Source organism: Cavia porcellus, unplaced genomic scaffold (genome assembly GCF_034190915.1).
Source record: "Cavia porcellus strain 051 isolate PalLab524CR breed Dunkin Hartley unplaced genomic scaffold, mCavPor4.1 scaffold_15, whole genome shotgun sequence".
Classification (NCBI taxonomy): domain Eukaryota; kingdom Metazoa; phylum Chordata; class Mammalia; order Rodentia; family Caviidae; genus Cavia; species Cavia porcellus.
The window spans coordinates 26,923,270-26,944,878 of NW_026947498.1; the positions used below are offsets into that span (position 1 = coordinate 26,923,270).

At 33.3% G+C, this 21,609-nt stretch overlaps 1 protein-coding gene across 6 annotated transcripts in view; it reads right to left on the reverse strand.

The window, feature by feature from the left end:
- Nucleotides 1–21,609, reverse strand: part of Robo1 (roundabout guidance receptor 1) — a 1,010,950-nt gene that overhangs the window by 602,495 nt on the left and 386,846 nt on the right. The gene's annotated exons all lie outside the window — the stretch shown is intronic.

The window sequence follows — 21,609 nt, forward strand, 5'->3', positions numbered from 1 at the left end:
CGTCTCCTAAAATTAACAATGTATTTGAGTTGCAGTTTAAGTAGGACTTGGTTCATTCCCTTTGAGAACAACTGGGTTCACAAATAGAAACGTTTGGTGAAATTTTGCTCTTGATCACAAACTCAAATTGGGTGACAAATACAAGTGAGGCCAGTATTGTGGAAGGAATTCAGTGTGTGAACCAAGGTATATCACAGTATATTATAGTCTGTTTTAAAAATTTTGTCCATATAATTTTATTGGGAAAAATAATGAAATAACTTGAGTATGGAATAACTGTTAATTGAGCAGAATAAAACAGTTAATAAATTTTGATATATATGTGTATATATATATATATTCTTTGGCATAATTTATAGCTACTAAGAGTAAAACAAGTAAGATTTAGATGCGTCTATTTGATCACCCACTTCTAGCATATATATGAAAAATTCCTATGTAAAGCTATGTGTCTAAAATGACTCTGGCTTTTAAATTGCAAAGAAAAATATCTGTTCAAGTGATCCCCTAATCATAGGGAAAAATGTATAAGGCATGTATTCAAGTGTTCATGCATACGGTTTCAAGATGAAAAAAAATGGGTATTGGGGTGAACAAAAATTAGCAGTTGATTCCAAATTTCTTCAAGGTTTCAATTTTTGAATAAATAATTAATTTTGGAAATATTGTTTAAATTAAAAACTTGCTTTTTTATTCATTAATAAATAAATTTAGAGTTGAAAATTATGTGAAGTAGCAAAATGAACAGTAACATTTGGTGATAAGAGTTCATGTCACCGAAAAATTCTGATTTTTGTTGGGAGACTTGTAAATAGTTTTAAAGAAAATTTTATAGAAAAAAGAAACTAACAAACCTTTGTGGAATTGAAATTGTTTTGTATAATGTTTTTTGAAATCTATGACTGGATAAATAATGACTGCTTGAGTATTGTTTTTATGGTAAGCACATATTTCACATCTTTGAAATAATATACAACTAAATATGCATAATAGTTCTTTCTAATTAAGGAATGTGACCTTAATTAGATACAAAGTTTTGAAGATGTATTCAGGCTAATATGTTGAGTCATGCTGAATTAGGACAGGTACCTTATGACAGATGTCCTTACAAGATGAAAGAGATTTACATACACACACACACACACTTCCAAGATAGACACACAAAAATTCTCCATTAAGACGAAAGCAAATATTGAACTAACACTGTCACAAACCATTGGCAGCCACTCTCAGAGGCTAGAAAGGAGACATTCTAAAGGAATGTGGCCCTCTTATCACTTTGATTTTGTACATATAGCTTTGTAACTGGGAGACAATAAATTCATTTATTTAAGCAACCTCATTTATGGTAATTTGCTATGGCAATCCTAGAAAACTAATCAGATGTGCAGTGGTAATTACACTAGCAGTCATTAACATTAAGCAGTCATTAATAATGCGTAGGCATTATTATATGAAAGGAAAGTTTGGGAAAATGTTATCAAGATTACTCATGATTCTATTGATAACCAAAATATAGCCAAAGAGAACCGTTTTATTTAGGATTTTAGGATTTCTATCAGCTATTTATATATTATAAAATATATCTGGGGCAGCAGGACACAGTCACACATGCTAAAGCATCACATTGATTCACAGATTTTCATACTTATTCCCCTGAGAGATGCCTTACAGTAAATTAAATTAGGGACTTTTTAAACCTGTTGAATGCTATACTGGCCTACAAGACTCAACTGACCTTTCAAATGTGTCCTAAATTATTTTAGTGCATTTGGCATTATGCATAAATTATATGCTTTGTAAACTGTGATATACATTTATACTCATGATAGTCTGTACAGAAATATGCCTAGAAATTCATAGCATTTGTTTCTCTCTGTGGCACCAAAATAGTCATTAAATGAAATACTAATAAGTGATTAGGAGTATGCTGATCACGAAGAATTTGCATGATTAAATTTTCTAAATATTTTGAAAACCTACATTACAGTGTCAAAGCACAGAGCCAGGCAGATTAGAAAGTCTGTATACTATTACTGTCCCTAACATCTCCCAGACATGTCATTAGAAGATTTCTACAAAAGTTTTCAATAGCTTGGGTAATAAGACAGAGTCTGTTGTAAGGTAAATATCTTCTAGAGAGAATGACAGGGTATCCTTCGCTCTCAAAAAATTTTATTTTAATTCTTATGACAAAACAATTTGTTCCAATTCATCTTCTAACATTTTTAAGACAATGGCATTAAGATATATAAAAGAACTGTTGGTTGTAGTAACTTGCTAGACTACTCCGAGAATGGTGGCAAGATAATAGATACTTAGTAATGGACCTTCAGTTTAAAATATACTCAAAGGCTGGCAGGAATTCTTCCACACCAATTAGAAAAAAGATAAACACAAACAGCTTTGAAAGACCCAGGCAGAGAGCAAACAAAAGCCAAACCTGAGCTGGTGTCCAGATTAGACAGATGTTTGTAAGTTACAAACTTCTTGTGAGTGCTAAATATCAAAGAAGTTGAAGAGAGGAGGGGAGACAGTGAGCTTGCCTCAGGATCTAAGATAGGAATCTTTCCTGCTCCCCTAAAATGAGGAGGTTTCTAACTATAAGTGAATAACTCACATGTGTCGTCCCTATGGAACGTATTTTTTTTTCATGTGATTAAGGCAGACTGTGACTATTGTGTAATTGTAGTTCTGCTCTTGTGTCATTATGTGGTCTGGGTAGCAATGTGGTTTAACTTTCCTGCAATTAAATGTTCTATTGTGTCTGGTGAACAATACTTACCACCTGGAAAGAAAGCTCTGGAGAGACTTTTTCTTATTTTCTTGAATTGCTTTCCTTCACTATAAATACCTCTAAACCTATATATTCCAAGAAATCATCCCTTATTTATACTCAAAGGAATTTTATCTCCAATTAATGTGGAATTAATTATTCTTGAAACATATGACCATGTGGCCATACCTATAGTCACAGAGTACGAGATTAATGACTTCATTCCTGGTGTGAATAATACTGATTTTCTTAGGATATAAACATAGCATTAGTCTACATTAGCCCTAACTGCTGCTTTGTGTAATAGGAATTTACAAACTTTTTGTGTCTTTTTGTTTGTTTAATATACCTTTTGGTTTCTCAGTGTACATGATACTTTTCTGTCACTTCACTTCCAATTTTTGACTAAAGATTTTTATTTCTCCTCAAACCCACCAACGGTAAATACACGCACAAATAGACCATTAGTACGGCTGCTGCAACACAGACACACAACTGAAATAAGGTGAATTGCAGTGATTATATTTGATCCAGAAGCCATACGAAATCAGGAAAGGTTTGCATTTTTCTGACATAAACTCTGCTATATGATATAAAAGTTGTATAGTACTGGGGGAAATGCCAACTCTCTCAACTATAAAACTTTGGGAAGTCTTTTCACTGGCTGATCTCCTCTTAGTGAGTCAAAGCTTTTCTCTATAGGAAATAAAGCTCATAAAAAACAAACTTACAGTACATTTTGCTCTACAGTATACCCCAGTGCTTGGAACCATGACTAGAGTATACTAATAATATTTTTAATAATGTTTAAATTCAGTGATTGAAGTATTTCAGCTTCTTGATTTGCAAGTCACATAATGTTGTTAAATAAATACATAAACAAAAAGCATGTCTAAAAACAAAAAAGTGACATAGTAAAAAAAAAACCCAGAATTTTATTATGGTCTTTCAAAAAGAAAATATCCTCCAAGTTTTTTGGTAAATATTATCTTCTGTCTCATACACAGAATAAAGGTACTTAGACTAATTGAATTTTTGTATATTCCTCATTCATAGAAGCCAGGATGAAAAATTAAGTTTCTACTCTCTCTTTTCCATATTCCCATATGCATCTCAGCCTTGAGACAAAATGGCATTATTCTTACAGTTTGTTTTTCTGCTGAGCTAAGTAAATTTCTGATTCTACATGTAATGGCTACATTAGACAATCTATTTGGATTGTCAATAAAGTAGTGTTTATATAAGTCAAATGAAATCCTTTTGTACTTTAATCATTAGTGTCATTGTGTTTTCTTGCTTATTTAGTAAAAACAAATTATTACTCTGGAAATCCTATAGAGAGACACACACATCTACACACACACACACGCACACACACACACGCACGCACGCACGCACGCACGCACACGTTCTTTTGTAGTAGTAGTATATAAAGGGAGATTTCAGTAGTCACAACTTTGACTCAAACTGCATAATATCAAATATTAATCATGTGTCAGCCTTCCCTTTTCCCATCTCACCCCCAACCCACCCCTGACAGCAGGAAGAAGTGCATTAAGAGAATTATGTCCCCATAAGTGAGGTAACATCTGCCTTCAAGCTGGGTTAGGAGGAAGTCCGGACCATCTCCTTAGCAAGGGCTGTTTGTGTGGAATATAAGTAAAGCATATGTTTAGCCTGAGGGTTCTTTTAGGATTCAGAATGCATAATTTGGTAGAAACTGTAATAAAGCAAATATCTTTTTGTGTACCAGTAATATGCATTGAGTCCAAACTTTTGAGCATAAACGTCACACACAGTTTTTATTTGAACATTTTTTCCCCTTTTATCTCTATGAATCATGATGACAGCAAACATTTAAGAACACTGATTCTTCCATCTACACGTTTAAATGACTTTCTGGGTTTTCTTTGGAATTTTTTTTTTTTTTTTTTTTTTTTTTTTTTTTGTAAAAGCAAAGCAATACTTTCTAAGTTTCTTCCTCTTTGGTTCTAATTAGGAAGGATCACCCTTTCCTCCCAGCCTGCAGACACATGGTACATATGTTCATTAGCAACCTCACAAGGCTTGAGAGTATAATTAATGGGAAAGCCTGACCATGCTAATGTGGCTGATTAGAATCACTGCAAACTCTTATAGGATATAATTAACAAAAGTTGTGTGCTATATGTTTGAAGAAGTAGAGCTTCAATAAATGAGGGATTCAGGAAAGCAAGAATGTTAATATTTTGTTGATATTTGGGACAGAACTTTAACAAGGCAGGTAACATAGTAGACATTAAAAATAGTGTTAATATCTTGAACTCATGTTAATTTGTGAACACTCATCTAAGTACTCTCATCAACATGTTGAACTCAGTTAGGATGTGTTATGGTTGATACATTGTGTCAATTTGAGAAGTTTAAGTGACTCAGCAGGGGGTTAGGGTCCTGATTTCACAAACTTCCTAAGCAAGAGGAGGACACTGGATGGTGAGACTGCTCTGTCCATCCTGGGGGAGGGCGGTGGTTAGCCTGCTTATAAGAGAGGAGAAGAGACGGCCCTCCGTCCCCCTCTTCCTTTTGTTCTGCTTTTGCTGTCTTCTGCCACCTTGAAATGTTGCCTCTGTGACATGCTGCACTGATTTGGATTCAGTTGTTAGTGGACTGAAACCTTCACAGACTGTCAGCTAAATAAAGCTTCCCTTCCTTAATTTGGGTGTTGGGTATTCTGTCCCAGCAAGGAAAGAAAAGTAACCCAGAAAAGATGTGAATCTGTAAAATATTTTACAAGTATAAAGTGCTCTGAGGCTTCTCACTTTCTAAAACTTTTTTTTTTATTCTTGTGATGACTGGTGAAGAATTTACAACAGATATCAATATCATCATTTAAAAAAGAAGAAATGCAGATCGCTTATTTTTATGGGTTCCAGATTATTCTGATACCTTGTATCATGTACTATTGTAAGCAGTGAGACTATAAATATAATAGAATGTGCCTTCTTCATCTGTAAATTTTCAGATTTTTAGCTTTTACCTAGATGTTTAATTTTACATTTAAGCAGTGCTTAGGCATAATCTTGCTGTGCATGCTACTAGTCTTTTCTCATAAACATATTAGGTCTTCACAAATTACAGTTTCTAAGGCCTGTGGCATCTATTAATTCTGTCACATTTCAGAATATAATCTTAAAGTTGTAATCCTTTTATAATATTCCAGGGGGAAGTAGTCCATTAATAAGTAAATGCTGAAGGTTAATTGAATTAAAATGTGCTTATTTAAGCACATTTTTGACCTGTCACACTGAAAATTTTGGCAGAGAGCATAAACGTAAAATTTAATACCAAAATTTACTTGTATTAAATCTCGTACAAGGCAGGGAAAGTCTAAACTTACCATGCTTTCAGAGAAAGAAAATCCTTAAACATTTGTTCATTGGTTAAAAATGTCTAGTAGAACTCAAATGTGCAAATTGAAGTTGACTCTCTGGAACAGAAGTGGATTAAATAAGCAGATCTTAAAATATATTAACTGGAGCTATCATCTTTTAGCCTGTACCAAAATGAGTCTGCAAAGGATCTCTGGTTGGCGCCACTGCGTCGGAGAAGCCCTCTACCTTCTGGGCCAAGATTGGATAACCTGACATACGTGAGTTCCTTTCATTTTTTCAAAGCCTTCCAGATTTTGGAAGTTTTTCACCTTCTTTCAGCACCCTTGATTCCACAATGATCTTTTGAAGTGAACTGGAAAGGGAATATTGTCTTCATCGTGTAAAACTACAAAAGTGAATGAGAATGATCAAATTGATTTCCCCACGGTCCTTTGTCACAGCTGTGGTTAATATCAGAAGACTGTTGCCTCTGTTTTTCTTGCTACACAGTGATATGTTCATCGCTCCTTTTCCATTTGGAGAGATAACCAGAGTGAAATTCCTAAATCAAACAATGATGACAAAAATAAACATTTAGAATAGGGAAGCAGGCATGTTGGATTCATACTTGTGCCTTATTGATGTTGAAAGTTTCAACTCAACTCAGTATGTTGGTTAGCAATAAAAACAACTAAAACTAGTTAGATATTGCAAGATTTTCAACCATTGGGTAGTTTCTCTCATTCCAGCTTAAATGTTTCTTTTGTGAAATGTGCTTAGCATCTTTAAACATTTAGCCACAAAAACTTCAACCAGATGCTAAATTAAATTTAACACATTTCCTCTGCATATCTAATTTTACACCCTCGTTATAGTTTATATACTTACAATTGAATTCCTTTTGTCTTCGCTGTTGCTCTTTTAACCACTTTCTATATTATTTGTATGTTATCAATGAAATACTTTCTTCTCATAAAGATTGTGTACATATAAATATATATTTTAATTCATAAACACACAAGCAAATATCTATTTACTTTCTAAAATTATGTCAAAGTAAGAAAATGTGACCATAACATTTATAGAGTTACTTTTCAGCTTCACCAAATAAAATCTTGGAAATACAATTTAATTCATATTTTGGCTTTTCTTTAACTCCATCTTAATCTGCTTTAGATTTATTGTATATATCTCAGTTTGTTTTGAATACTAAAGATTCCTTTAACAATGTAATTTAATTTAATGTTGTCCATACAATATTTAATCTGTTACGTTTCAACAGCATCAAGAAAGAAACAAACATTTGATGATAGTAATTAAAAAAACTCCCTAGTCTGAAGTATATTTTGAGATTCAATTAGTTATTCCCCTAGTCTAATTTTTTTTTTATCGGTACCAGGGATCGAACTCAGGACCGTGCACTTGCAAGGCAGGTGCTTATGCCACTGAGTTAAATCCCCAGCCCCTCCTTTGTCTATATTTAACCTCCTAATTATTTGATTTTCACTGGGCAGCACTAATACATATAACTACAGAATTTTTCACATCAAAATGTCAAAAATTGACTCCCAAAATCTTTTTTTTTCCCCTGGGGATGGAGACACTCTTTGTTGTAGTCAGGGGTTGTACACAGAGGACAATTCAGATCAGGACATAGAGTTTATAATATTTTTATAATGGTCACCGGAAGTTAATACAGGAGAATGCAGGAAATCTATCCGTAACACTGACATAGACTTTTTAGTCAAGAGTCTAAACCCCATGGCAATGTCCCACATGAGTCCAGATAAAAACCCAGAGCTCAGGACAGTGCCTCCCATGAGTCCAGCTGGAGGTCCAGAGCCCACAAGAAGGACTCATGCCAGTCTCTTTTACAGATCCGTGCCAGGAAGACCCAAGGGTCATCGGTGGAAGCCAGAAAGTCTATGCCAGCAGGATGAAGGAGCTGTGCTGGTGGGATGAGGGTTCTAACTGGAGCCAAGAAGGCACACTCACAACAAAGAGTGGGGCTGTCCTGAAAGGCACCACAGCTGTCCTCAGCGACACGGAGGCCCCGAGCTCCTCCGATGACAAGCACAGTCGGGTATGTGCCAGGAAGCAGCGTGACGAGTTCATCCTGGAGACCAGGCAGCACATGTCTTCCCCTCCGGAGCCAGGAAGCAATTCTCAATCTGAAGACCAAAGCTTCTCCAGGAGAACCAACAGCTCAGACAGCAACCCACAATGCCTCCTTAACGCCTCAATCCCTCACTCCCCCTCTCTTCTTCTCCCCTATTTATCCTGGCAACCCTCCTCAGGTGGAGCATCTTCTCTCAATGCATGCTGATGTAATACAGCTGGCGTTAAATTGACCACCAGTTCTCAAACCATAACACTCTTCAACCTCTAATTGGCTTAGATGTCTAATAAACCAATAATAAGTAGGAAATAAGGTAATTTGAAAATGCCCTCAATACATCACATCGCACATCACAGTTTAGCAACACAGTACAGGCTAAAGTTCTGGTTGTCTACTGTCGTGATTGTGTGGCTGGTAGGGAGCTACAGTTCGCTGGGTGCACATTATCCTTGAAGATTACAGTACCACATAAAGCTAGCCAATGAAATGATAAAAATTCTAGTGTGGTTTCCACTAAATGTCTATTGTTTTCACATTATCAAGCTGAAATGGCAAGTCCAACAAATGCAAACTGTAGATCATCTACGTATTAAGAAATGACATTGAATTATTGGGCAACCATTATAATACACACAAAAGTTGCTGAATCATTAGGCTATTATCTTGTTCTTTGTTTTTACTCAAGGTCTCTGCTAAATTGTTAAGTGGTACAGACTGTTCAAATTTGCAGTCCTCTTGCTTCAGCCTCCTAGAGTACTAGCATTATAGTACATTGTGCCACGGTGCCTGGCTTCTAGGAATCCATTTAAAAGTACATTCACCTAGGGAAAAAGTTAATAACTTTCAGGCCACTATGTACCATTGTAGTAAAGATATAAAGCCATATAAAATCTTTCATTGAAGAATGCGAAATACTACATATATAAATGATCAATTTTGGATTTTGGCCCTAAAATTTGATATTGAAAACACAATTATCTTAAAACATTTTATACATTGACTCTTCTATTAATAAAACATTACTATCTACTATAATCCAGTTTATTATGAAGATAATCAAATAAGGAAAAAATGTTGAGGAGGTCTCTTTAAGTTGTAAAATACATTTCTCATTGTTCCTTTACAAGAAATTTATTATTTTCTTAGTGCTTGAGTCACATAGAAATCCAACTTCACTTTTCCTTCACCAGTTTATCAAACTTGAGAGCAACTAAAATATATAATTAGAAAGAATGAACAGCAAATTGAATTTCTAATAATGTACTGTATTTGCCAATATTTATACACATATATTTACATCCTTACAATTTTATTTAAATAGCTGATTTAGTTTAAATCTGTCCTAATTATGAAATCAAAGAATCTCTAGGAATTATGTATTAAATAACTCCAATTTCTTTTTCATAAATTCTGTATTATTTCAATTGTGTTTTAAAAAATGCTCAACTTGACACTTTATGGATACAGGTCAGCATCATCTTGTTAGGTATGTTCAGCATACCTAGTATGTTCCTAGTATGTTCAATAACTAGTATGTTCAGTAACTAGTATGTTCAGCATTCATTTTAATACATCATGAAAATGAATATTTGCTTATCTATATATGTTGTCATCTCATCTCCAGGAATTTATCAAAACTCATATTTTAATCTCTTTCGGTGATATAACCTCAGACCTCAAATGTTATTTATGGAAACATATAATCTAGATTCTCTAAAGTAATTTCTTTTTTATTTTTTTGCAGTGAGAATGAAACACAAGGCCTTGCACTTGCCAGGTAAGCATTTATGCCACTGAGCTATATACCTGGACCTAATTTTTTATTTTTACAAATTCTGCCTGAGTTTGATTTATACTTTGCTTAAGAAAGATTAGCTATTATATTGTAATTTTTATCATTTGAATTGCTATGAATTCTATATTCCTAGAACACTGATTCAGAGACAGATCCAGTTCAGTGGAGTGAGGCCATCTGCGGAGCAGGATGGAGACCAATACTGCCTTCTGCTTCACTGTGAGCAACAGCATGGAAGAGTTCTGGGGAACTTCAGCCTTTCAGAGGAGAACAAATCACCATTTCTATTAAAAGGCCATTCTGATTGAATGGGACACCAACCAAACCATGGCACCTTATCTCTAAACAAGTAAAAATTTCATCTGAGTCAACAATACTCGTAAAATTAAATTTAGAAATATAACTATTTATACCTAATCTAGATTAAAATTAATTTCAGTCTACAGACAATAAATAGAAAGGAAGCTGTTTTCATAATGCTTTAAAAATACTCTAAAGTTAATATTTTTGCTTTTGCTTTTAGCTATCACATGCATAAGTGATACTGTAAAGAAGTACTTCCTCCATATAAAACAGCTTATTAAATACTGAATTGGTCTGTTTGATTTACAGTTGATTTTTAAGGAACTTTTTGTATGTCTTGATATTTTGGCAATCTAAAGGAAACAAAATGTGAATATTTCTTTGCAAAGAGGGGCTTTGTTTTGTATTATGGACAAGAACAAATGCAAAAACACTGATTCTATTTAGTTTTTTTATTTTCAGGACTAAGTACCTTGTCCAAAATAATTCAGTACTGTAAAATTGCGTTATCTACCAAAACAGTACAGAATAAGATCAATAAAACCTATACTGGAGACCTTGCAGAACTTCAAAAGAAGATAATAGTCAAACCATAATGGGCATCATAGTAAATCTTATTGCCTTTAAAGTGGTTGCCTATACCCTCAAACTTCATACTATCAAACAAAGCAGAATATAGTGAAATCAGACAGAACAAGATGGGGAGAGCAATACTGGGGTTCAAATCAGGTTAACAGGGAAACAAAAAAGTGGTCAATTCTATTATACCTGATGATATAGGCAACTCTTTTTAAAATAGCAAGATGCTTAATGGTAACCATTTTTGATCACCTAGTATTCTATTTTTGCATCATGTACTATGTCCATCCTTCTGTTCTAATTGACTCTGTTTTGTTTTGCCACATTTGGTTTTATTCTCTTCAAAAAAGTAATAAGAACTCTGGGAGTAATAAAACCCAAAAAGTGTAATTGTTATTGTAAAAAAGGGAGGAAAAGAAAGTGGTCTAAAGGATATAACTGCATGTATATTTAAGTGTGTAGGATAGAAAACCATATTACTGAGTTTTTGTTGGATCATTGAACAGAACCGTCTGTAATCTCACTGTCTGAATATCCACTTTGTATTTCTTAATTTTGTAATTTGGACAACTGTTTCTAAGATGACAGTATGTAATCTATTAACTAGTGATTTCTTACTGTATATTTTTTCTTGAAATTCTGTATTACTTGTACCCTCTTACTGGTTTGTTTTTTTTTTTCCTTTCTTTTTTCTCTTTAAATAAAAAAATTGGGATATATATTTATATAATGATTTTCAAAAAATATTGTGAGTAAACAAAATGTATTTTTATAAAATACCCTTTTCTCTAAGAAACAAGAAATTTGGATTCAGATTTAAAAATAAATTCATCTCATTTATTGAAATACTGTACAATTTCATCAATGGGTTACTGAAGGAATTATCTGCTTGGTGTGAGAAATTAATGTAGTTTTTCCAAAACTGACTTCTGAGATCAGTACAAACTTTATTTATGAGTAAGAAAAATATTTCCAGCAATTGTGAAGTTAATAATTTGTCTGTTTTGAATGTGAGGAAAAATTAACTAAATATCTTGTACAATCAAGTAGGTCTCTCAAACCTAAGAAAGTTTTCTTGGTGGAAAGGCCAGACTATTTCTGATCTGGAAGAGAATTAAAACTAAAAGTAAAACAAAACAAAAGCACGTGAGTCCCAGGTGACCCAATCAACCGCCTCCCTGCACTGTGACCTTCCGCAGCCTTTTCTCTAAGGATAATTTTTAATCATTCTATTGCAAAGGCAACCTAGTAGAAAGTTCAGGGGCTCTCAGGCTCCCAATTCTCATTGATTTTTTTTTTCTTTTCTCCAAGGGTCATCTAAGAAAAGTTTGGAAATAAAACCTGAAAAAAGGGTATTTTGATATTTCAGTATTATTAACTTTTGTGCCAGAATCTCATTTAGCTTGAAACTTTGAGGCACTGAAATGTACAGTCACTTTATTGAATTGCATTTGATAGGGAGTATAATAAAAAACTAAACCCACCCGACCCAAAAAGTAAGTAAGTAAAAGGCTTCATGGTATTATTTCGACAATGAAGCTATTCTTACTGAAAAAAGCAGTTTTTCTGCAAGAGATGAAGGAAAAGTAAACACAGAGTAATTGGAAATAAAAATGTCGGAGAGAAAAAAAACATTTTGCAAATGGAGTTAACAGGGTATAACTATAAATTGCTAATTTAAAATATACGAAGAAATAGTTTCTAAAAAAGTTATATGAACATCTTTTCCAATATACTAGAAAAAGTATCAATAGGGCTGGTGATTTAGCTCAGCAGCGTAAGTGCCTGCCTGGCAATCACGAGGTCGTGAGTTCGATCCCAGGTACCAAAAAAAAAAAAAAAAAAAAAAAAGAATCAATATGCTACTTAGATTATACACATACATATATATATAAAGAAACAATAATAGAATAAGCTATACGATATATAAAGTTATTTGCCAAATTAGGAGTTCTGAAAAGGCATAGAGCTTATAGGATTTCCTAAAATATTTCAATAAAATACCCTAGTATTAGCTGAAACAAGGCCACATTTGAGTCAGAAATGGGCACTGACAGAAAGATTACTAAGCTTTTTTGACTAATTTTAGTATAAGGGCTGCCAAGGTGAGCACAGTGACTGATATTGTTCACAATTCAGATAGGAATTCAATGTTACAATCATAGTTTATAATATCAAAAGCACTGCTTTAGTGCCATCAGTCTCACAGCTTTCCTTTCTGCAATGTTGTTAAAACCGCTTTTGAACTGCTGTCTCAGCTTAGAAGTCTGTCCTCAACATTTTGAGAAATAAGAATGGACAAGACTTTTATATGCTTCAAACCAAGTTTACTAATCTATCAAATTCATTTTCTCCATCTGTCTTCTTGTTACAATAGAACAAAAATATCTTCTGATGACCAAGACCAATCCTTCCATGCAGTTGCTAAATTCCCTTTATTTGTTGTCATTTTTTTCTTCTGTCTCATCATCATTTATACATCTATATATATTAGAATCATACAATTTTTCTGATATATAATATATATAATCATATATATAATCTGATATACAATCATATATATTAGAATATATAAGTTCTCTAATATATATAATATATAATACATAATCTATAATAAATATAATATATAATTTGTGCACATAATTTATACTGTATTACATATGTAATTTCTATCTGGTCGAAGTTCTCTGAGAACATCTTGAAGCTTCAGATAGAAGAATCAGATTAACATTACTACTTACTGATTGGTATGACTTGAATAATTAGGGGTAGACACGTTGCTACATCAAAAATCAATCATTAGCTGAGTGCAATGGCTCATGTCTATAAATCCAGCACTTTGAGAAGTTCAAGTATGAAGATTGTAAATTCTAGCCTAGCTTGGACATGATAGGAATTTAGTAAGACCTCATCTCAAACCAAACCAAACCAAACCAAACAAAACAAAAAACTAAAAAAGATCTTAGCACATAGCTCAGTATAAACTCTGAATTCTGTTCCTGGTGTCATGTGGGGTAGGGGGAGAATCAGCCTTTAGAGCTAGAAGATATATGGAAGACATTAAGCACTCAGTTAATCTCAATTAGAGGACATGGTAACAGGATCAGGATTTGTTTTAAGTCTCTACTAGGAGTTTTTATTTTTATGTTGGACTGATTAAATTTATTTGAAAAAGGATTCCTAGTTATAGTGGCAGCAGGGTAGGAAGAAAAGCACCAAAGAATGAAGCATACTTTGATTTGAATGTTAATGCTTCTACTTTTTAGCAAAAGGCTTATAAAGGTATTTACTACTGTCAGTGCTATCCAAAACCATATAAGACCAAAATGACTTCATAGAAACTCTGAGATTATCAAATCAGATAACATATATTAAATTATCTTTTAAACCATGCAGTGCAATGTAATCTACGATTGTTTCCATTATCTTTTTATCAGGATAGTGTTATCAGTATTTTCTTATGGAAGAAAGTGGAGTTTAGTTTTCAAACTGGAAAACCAGATTTTTACTGAGGTTTTTAAGTCAGAGGCTAGCAACGGCTAGTTCCTTATTGATTTATACATTCCATCTGTCAAACACTGAGTCACGCACAATCATACAATGAAACTAACGCAAGCATATCACCTGCCCTGATGGAGCTGGTACTTACACGGGGAGAGCCATGAAATATAAAATCATGGTCAAAGAATTACTGATAAATTGCAGAAGCTATTTTAAGTTGTATAAAGGACAAATAATGTAAGTGACAACAAAGAATATTCTCACTAGGAAAAGGAAGAGATTTTATACCCAATTGTTATTCTGTGATAACTGATATTAAATAAACATAATGACATATTGGATTATTTTTCAGTAAAGTATTTTTCTAAACTGTAGAAATCAATGTACAAAGTATATTTTGTTACACACGTATTACCATGTAAGACGATGATTAACTTGTAGAAAAACTATGTCCTGTATTTTTCATTTGCCTGATTAAAATATTCTGTTTTTTGTTCTATATAACTTTACTGAATTAAAATGAATTATAAGAATTGGGTGTGTAGCAAATTTGACTACCATGCATGAGGACCTGAGTTTAATCGCCAGTACTACAAAATAAACACACTCATGTGTAACACAGTCACATTATAGTATATGAATGAAATAATAAAATGTAGCACAGCACAAATCCATAAAGCAATAAAATATTAAATAGAGAATTTGAGTTAAAATTTGTAACAAAAATTAGTAATAAGTATGAAAATGTTTTATTTTCCTCAAAGTTTAGAATCAATTTTTGAAAATTAATATAATTGTAAATCAGTTCAAACATTGATGAGCTATTATATGCATAAATAAATCTTTGGTGTCTTTTCCTGGAAGCTACCCACCCACATCTGTTACCTTGTACAGATATTCTTTTAAGATGAAGAATGATTAAGTTGTATGTGAATCACCATGAAGGCTAGTTATGGATCAAAAACACCTGAGTTCTATCTAATAATTTTGGTAAAGGACGAATCAAAAGAGAAGGACAGGTCTTATAAAATCAACTTCCTATTGTGAAAATTATAAATACTCAGTTTTAAGTTTCCTTCAAGTGAGAACACACCTTCAGAGATAGAAAACTTGTTAGCTGCTGAACTCTGGCTGGTGGATCCATTTTCTTCTCTGCGGGTGGTGGTTGCTATAGCCGCTTCAAGAATCCCAAATATTTTGTGGAGTATGAGAGCATACATGATGTGTTTAAGCATGGATTTCATATTTAATCCAGTGATCATTTTTCTGCTAATTTACTGACCACTAATATAATTTTTAAAGACAATTCCTACCTGACATAAAGTGATGCCCAAACCCTGAGTATGATTTTTGGTATTTAATGACCACAGATGACTTACAGCAGCATGAAGTCATAATCAACTGTTTTCATAGAATTTGATTTGAAACAGTGCCCAAAGCCCTTTAAACCAAACAAAGTCGATATAAACTTTGCATTCATTTGGCTGAACATTTCAACTTTTAGAAGGCCTATTCACACACTGACACAGTGAATGTGTTTTGAAATGTTCTTCCATTCTATTTCACTTATGCATTCTGTTTCTTTATCTGGTTAGTGCTGGTAGAGAAAAAGGTGAATGCTATCTGATCAAACTGCACTATACAATTTGATAGGCACTATTCATAAGTAGCTAGCTACATTTACATGTGTAAAGGTGAAGCATCAAGTTTTCATTTGAAATGGCTAACTCAGATGTTTGAAATCTTCAGTAGAATATTTCTATCATTATAAGAAAGTTCGGTAAAACTCCACTATTCAAAACAGATTAACTGTGTGGTAGAGAAGTATATAACATATGTAGATACTCTATATTTCTTGTGATTGTTAATCTTGTTTATCAAATTTTCATTTTGAGAGAACAGGCCAAGGGAATTCATAAAGAATATTTTGTGTGTGTGTGCTTGGGTCATGGGGTGTGACCTTGAGAACCCTCTATGTGCCCTTCTCCGACTCTTCTTCACTCTGCTTCTCAGATGATGAGTTAAGCTTCTGCCACAGTTCTTCCGTGGAGCCACCTGATCATGGACTAAATCTGAGGCTGTGAGCCAGAATAAACCTATCTTCCAGTTAGTTGCAGATATCAAGTATTTTATCCTAGTAACAGGAAAGCCAAACAATACGCTACTTATTACCCTAGGCTTATCATCAGTTTTTCTCCATTTTTGTAGTGTTCTGAGCAATCTTGCCATTGTAATTTTTATTTAGATTAACTTAGGAGAATAATATATTTCTAATTATTCACAGTCTAAAACTGAAACTTTAAAAATGTTAAAAAAATCGTTGTCAACTTTTTTTGTTTTTCCTTGAAAGTGATTGCATTGAAAATTAATAATCACAAGAATATTATGACAAGATTTCTTTCTATTCATTTTGAGTTTTAAAAGAAATACTACCTTTACAATGTTTGGAGTAAGCCATAGGTTTCATTACATTCAAAATGCTCTTCTTTTAATGCTTCAAGAATCAGCAAAAATCTAAATTAAAATACAGTACACATTTCATTTGGGTGCCATACCCCAAGTTTGAAGTTATACTGAAATTATTTCAAGTGCTTGGGGCACCCACTTTTTTGTTTATTTGATATATAAACTACTTTCTTGCACCTAAGCATTTGTGAGGGGTGGGGTCGTAGCATAATGACAGTGCACTTGCTTAGCATGTGTAAGGGTCCTGGGTTCAAGCATTCTCCAGCACAAACAAACAAATACATAAAACTGAGCCTTTGCTCTTCCTATGTTGATGAAGATATTTCAAGTGTATTTGATCACATCAGCCTATTTTATATTTTGGATTTTATATCTTGATTTCCAATTTGCCATTTGAAGCCAATATCATGGTTTCAAAGAGCCAACTTAAGTGAGCCAACTTAAGTGACCATCAATTCAGGAATGGATAAAAAAGTTGTGGTATTTTTTATACAATGGAGTACTACTCAGCTATAAAGAATGATCACATTGAGATATTTATAAATAATTGGGCGCAGCTTGAGACCATACTCATAAGCAAAATAAATCAAATTCACATGTATAATACTAAATAGTTTCCCTAGTGTAAGAAATGGTAAGAATACATAAAAGTATGTGGTAAACATGATTCCCCATTATATAGCTTTGAAGCCTTATAATGTTTTCATTCATTAATTGAAAAGGTTTTATTCTGGGTTGTTTGATTTTATTGTCTGTGATGGTATGAACAGTTATCTTAAAGAAAACAAGAAAATATAATAGCTAGTGCTGATTTAATATCATCTCGTTTTGAAGTCCCATAAAGATTTTGTCTCCATTGGTTTATCATGTTGTATCTTATTGGATTTTATTATATGTGATAGTATAAACAAAATTTTTTTATAGACAAGGAGATAATATAGAAACCAGTGTTCGTTTTCTGTTAGTTGGTTCTAAATACCCTGTAATATTTTCATTCTCTTGGTTTTACACTGTCATGTTGTGTTTGATGCTATAATATATGAAGTTATACTCAAATATTTCAAGGAAAGAGACACTATGGTAGCTACTGTTATGTTGGGTTATCTTGCGGTGAAACACTATGTTGCTTAAATTGTTCTGTTCTGACCTGTGTTATTATGTTGTTTTGTCTTCTTTTATCTTAATTTCCTTCTTTCTTTTAATTGCATTGGGATTTTGAAAACAGCAAAGAGAATTGGATTCCTGGGTGGCAAGAATCAGGTGGTGGCATTTTAATTGTTAATTGCCAAGTACAATTCTTTTTTTTTTTTTTTTTTTTTTTTTTTTTTTTGTCTTTTTCATTTTTATCGGTACTGGGGATCAAACTCACGGCCACCTGCTTGCAAGGCAGGTGCTTATGCCGCTGAGCTAAATCCCCAGCCCCGCCATGTACAATTCTAATGATTGATTCATTAGGTCAACTTGAGAAGTTTAGAAGCTTAACTAAACCAAGGAGTTTTATATCCCGGGTATAGAGGACATGTCTTCATCACTCCAAGATATGTTTCATTGTGTCAATTTGAGAAGTCTAGAAGTTTAACTAAGTGACTCAGCTGGAGGTCAGTGTTCTCACTTAGTAAATATGCTGAGCTAGTGCAAGAGTATGGTAGGAATAATAAAACCCAAAATGTGTAATTGTTATTGTAACAAAGAGAGGAAAAGAAAGTGCTCTAAATGATATAACTGCATGTGTATTTAAGTGTATAAGATAGATAACCATATTACTGAGTTTTGTTGGATCATTGAACACAACTGTTTGCAATCTCACTGTTTGACTGTCCATTTTGTATGGTTTAATTTTGTAACTTGAACAACTATTTCTAAGATGACAATATGTAATCTATTAACTAGTGATTTCTTACTGTATATGTTTTTGAAATTCTGTATTATACTTGTATCCTTTTTCTGTTTTTTTTTCCTTTTTCTCTTTAAATAAAATTTAAAAAAAAGGGGGGGGGGAAGGTCAAGCTGATTAGTAAACATTTGCCTGATCAAGGAGGCATGACTTTGGATACTATATCTGGGACCTGGCCTCGTTTCTTTCTAATTCTTTTCCCTCCACCGTATTCCCTGATAATATGAATTAAGCATTTTTTCCATGATGCCTTCAGATGTGATAATCTGTCTTGGAACCAGCTAACCGTCTTCTACGTCCTATGAAATCATTAGAAAGTCATACTGCTCTTTTAAACTCTGAGTGTGCAATGTTTTCCTGACAAACAATAATACTAATATAGGCATTAGAAGTCTCATCTTCTCTAGTCCATTTTCTGTTACACTGACTGAATTCAGAATTGAATTATTCAGTAATATTCTAGGCCATCATTAGGATATGAAGTTATCTTCCAATTATAATATATATTTATATGTATATCATAGACATTTACAATTAAGCTTAAAGTCCATGTGTTTAGCGTATTTTAATTTTCTGGACTTTGTATTTACACAGAGGGAATGTGTTATTAACATATGTAGAGAAATAATGTAAGACTTATACAATATTTATATGCTTTTTATAAACCACAGGATAGATGCCACATTCATCTTAGTATTTTCAAGCATTTAACATAGTGTCTGTTCTCAGAGTATGACTAATATCTTAATGAATAAGAATTGTGTGCTTATATCATATAACTACTTCACAATTTTCCGTTTTATTTCCTTTTTGTAATTTGATCATGCAAAAAGAAACAGTGAAGCCTTTTATTATGTGGAGACAAGAATAAAAAGTACGTGTAGAACTCACGGCCCAATTCAGTTAGAACAATTTCATTTATAACACGTTAATGTCACTCATGCAAAAAGTCTGAGAACACTGATTCCTCAGACATTTGTTAAAGATCATCCTTTGCACCTTTCCAGGTTATTAAGGAGAGCATCAGGATTTTGCTGAAAATTAAAATCGTATCTGCGAAACCTCAAAGGAATTCATAGAAGCCAAAATGTAATTAGCACTGTATTTTAACAAAATTTGAGACTGTTCTTCCCCAAGATACTGTGGAATATGAGCTGCAGATGTGTTTACTCTGGCAAAAGGCTCCAGATCAAAACAAGCCAGATAAACAGACTGAAAGAGCTATTCCCACCCTAAAATCCGATGTTCCAAATCTCATGTTTACCAATGAATATTTGAGTTCATCTCGGTGGGCAGGTGTTTACAGGGTTGTTTCAATGGTACAGATATAAATATAATTCAACTTTTCCCTTAAAAGAATGGTTATTGGAAAATCGCTTCCCTGAAGATTGCCTGCGCAGAAACAATCAATTATGACTCAGTGTCTGATGCTGCATATATAACATTCGACAGCTTTTTCTATTTTCTTCCTTATGGGTTAGCAAGCATCTACATAAGATATGAAAGGTTATACCCAAGAGCTATTAATGTCCCTTGAGATTTTCTGTCTCTGTTTCTATCTCTTTCTGTTTCTGTCTCAGTCTCTGTCTCTCTCTAAGGACTTCGTGGAATTTAACAGTTATGATTTCAAAGAGTTTAAAAATTATGAAAGCGTTTTTTTCTTTTTTGTAAGAGGATTTTAGCATATTAAACTAGGACATGATCTTATTGCATTTATAACAAAATCCACAGTATCCTTAATTGATATGTCTAGAGGAAAAATTTCACCCTTGTCAATATTTATGACTTTAATACAAAGCCAAATGTCAAACATTATAACTAAACAAAGAATACACTGGTGCCGTGGCACATTTTGGAGTATGCAAACTACCGGTTGGTATGCATTATTTTGAGGAAGACAGGCAACATTTCTCCTCAGCCTAACTTGTTGCCATGATGAAAGGCCAGTTTTATCATATTGCAGGATACTGTGTTTTTCATATTAAACAGACTGTGAGCTATTTGAGCCTGGGTGTCTGACTTAATCTTATATTCTCAAGTTGCATCCATTTACCTATGAATGTCTCAAGTTTATCTCTTTTTGGCAGCATAGTACTCCATTATGATTAATGCCACCTTTTCATTTTCCAGTCATTTGATGTAGTACACTTGGGTATACACATATAAACCCCTTTGGGCCACAGTGCTTCAGTCTGATTTTTTTTCCCCCCTTGACAGTTAAACTATGTTTTTAAAACTGACATGGTATAATCACCTTTATCTTATATAAATATTATCCTTTAATTTATCATAAAAGAATAACATTTAATAATGACAAAAAACATTTTTTCAGAAGTAGTTATGACTTCTTCTACAATACGACTTTCTGTATCAACACTGGAAATAGTGTGATGGTGCAAGCTTGTAATTCTAGCATCCTGGAAGCTGAGGCAGAAAGTTCAATACAAGGTTGAGGCCAGCCTGAGCTGCCCAGCAAGACTCTGTTTCAAAAGTCTGAAAAATAAAATAAAATAAAATAGCTGTGAAAAAAATGGTTTTATAGATTCAGAAGTCATGGCATTATACTGCCACTGCCAGTTAGCAGATCAGTTTTGTTATTTAGCAGGATGTAGAAAAGTTGCACACATGTGTTTTTAAAACGTATTACTCAACTTTTATGTGTCATGCATTTTTTCCTTCATCTCAATTCTCTTTGAAGAAGGTTGTGCTGTGTACACAAATCATTACAAGAGTTTATGGTTATAGAGCGAACACAAGAGCAAATCATGAGTTACTTTGAAAATCTTCTCACTGTCCGGTTGCTTGTCTTGTTGTCAGGGAGCCAAA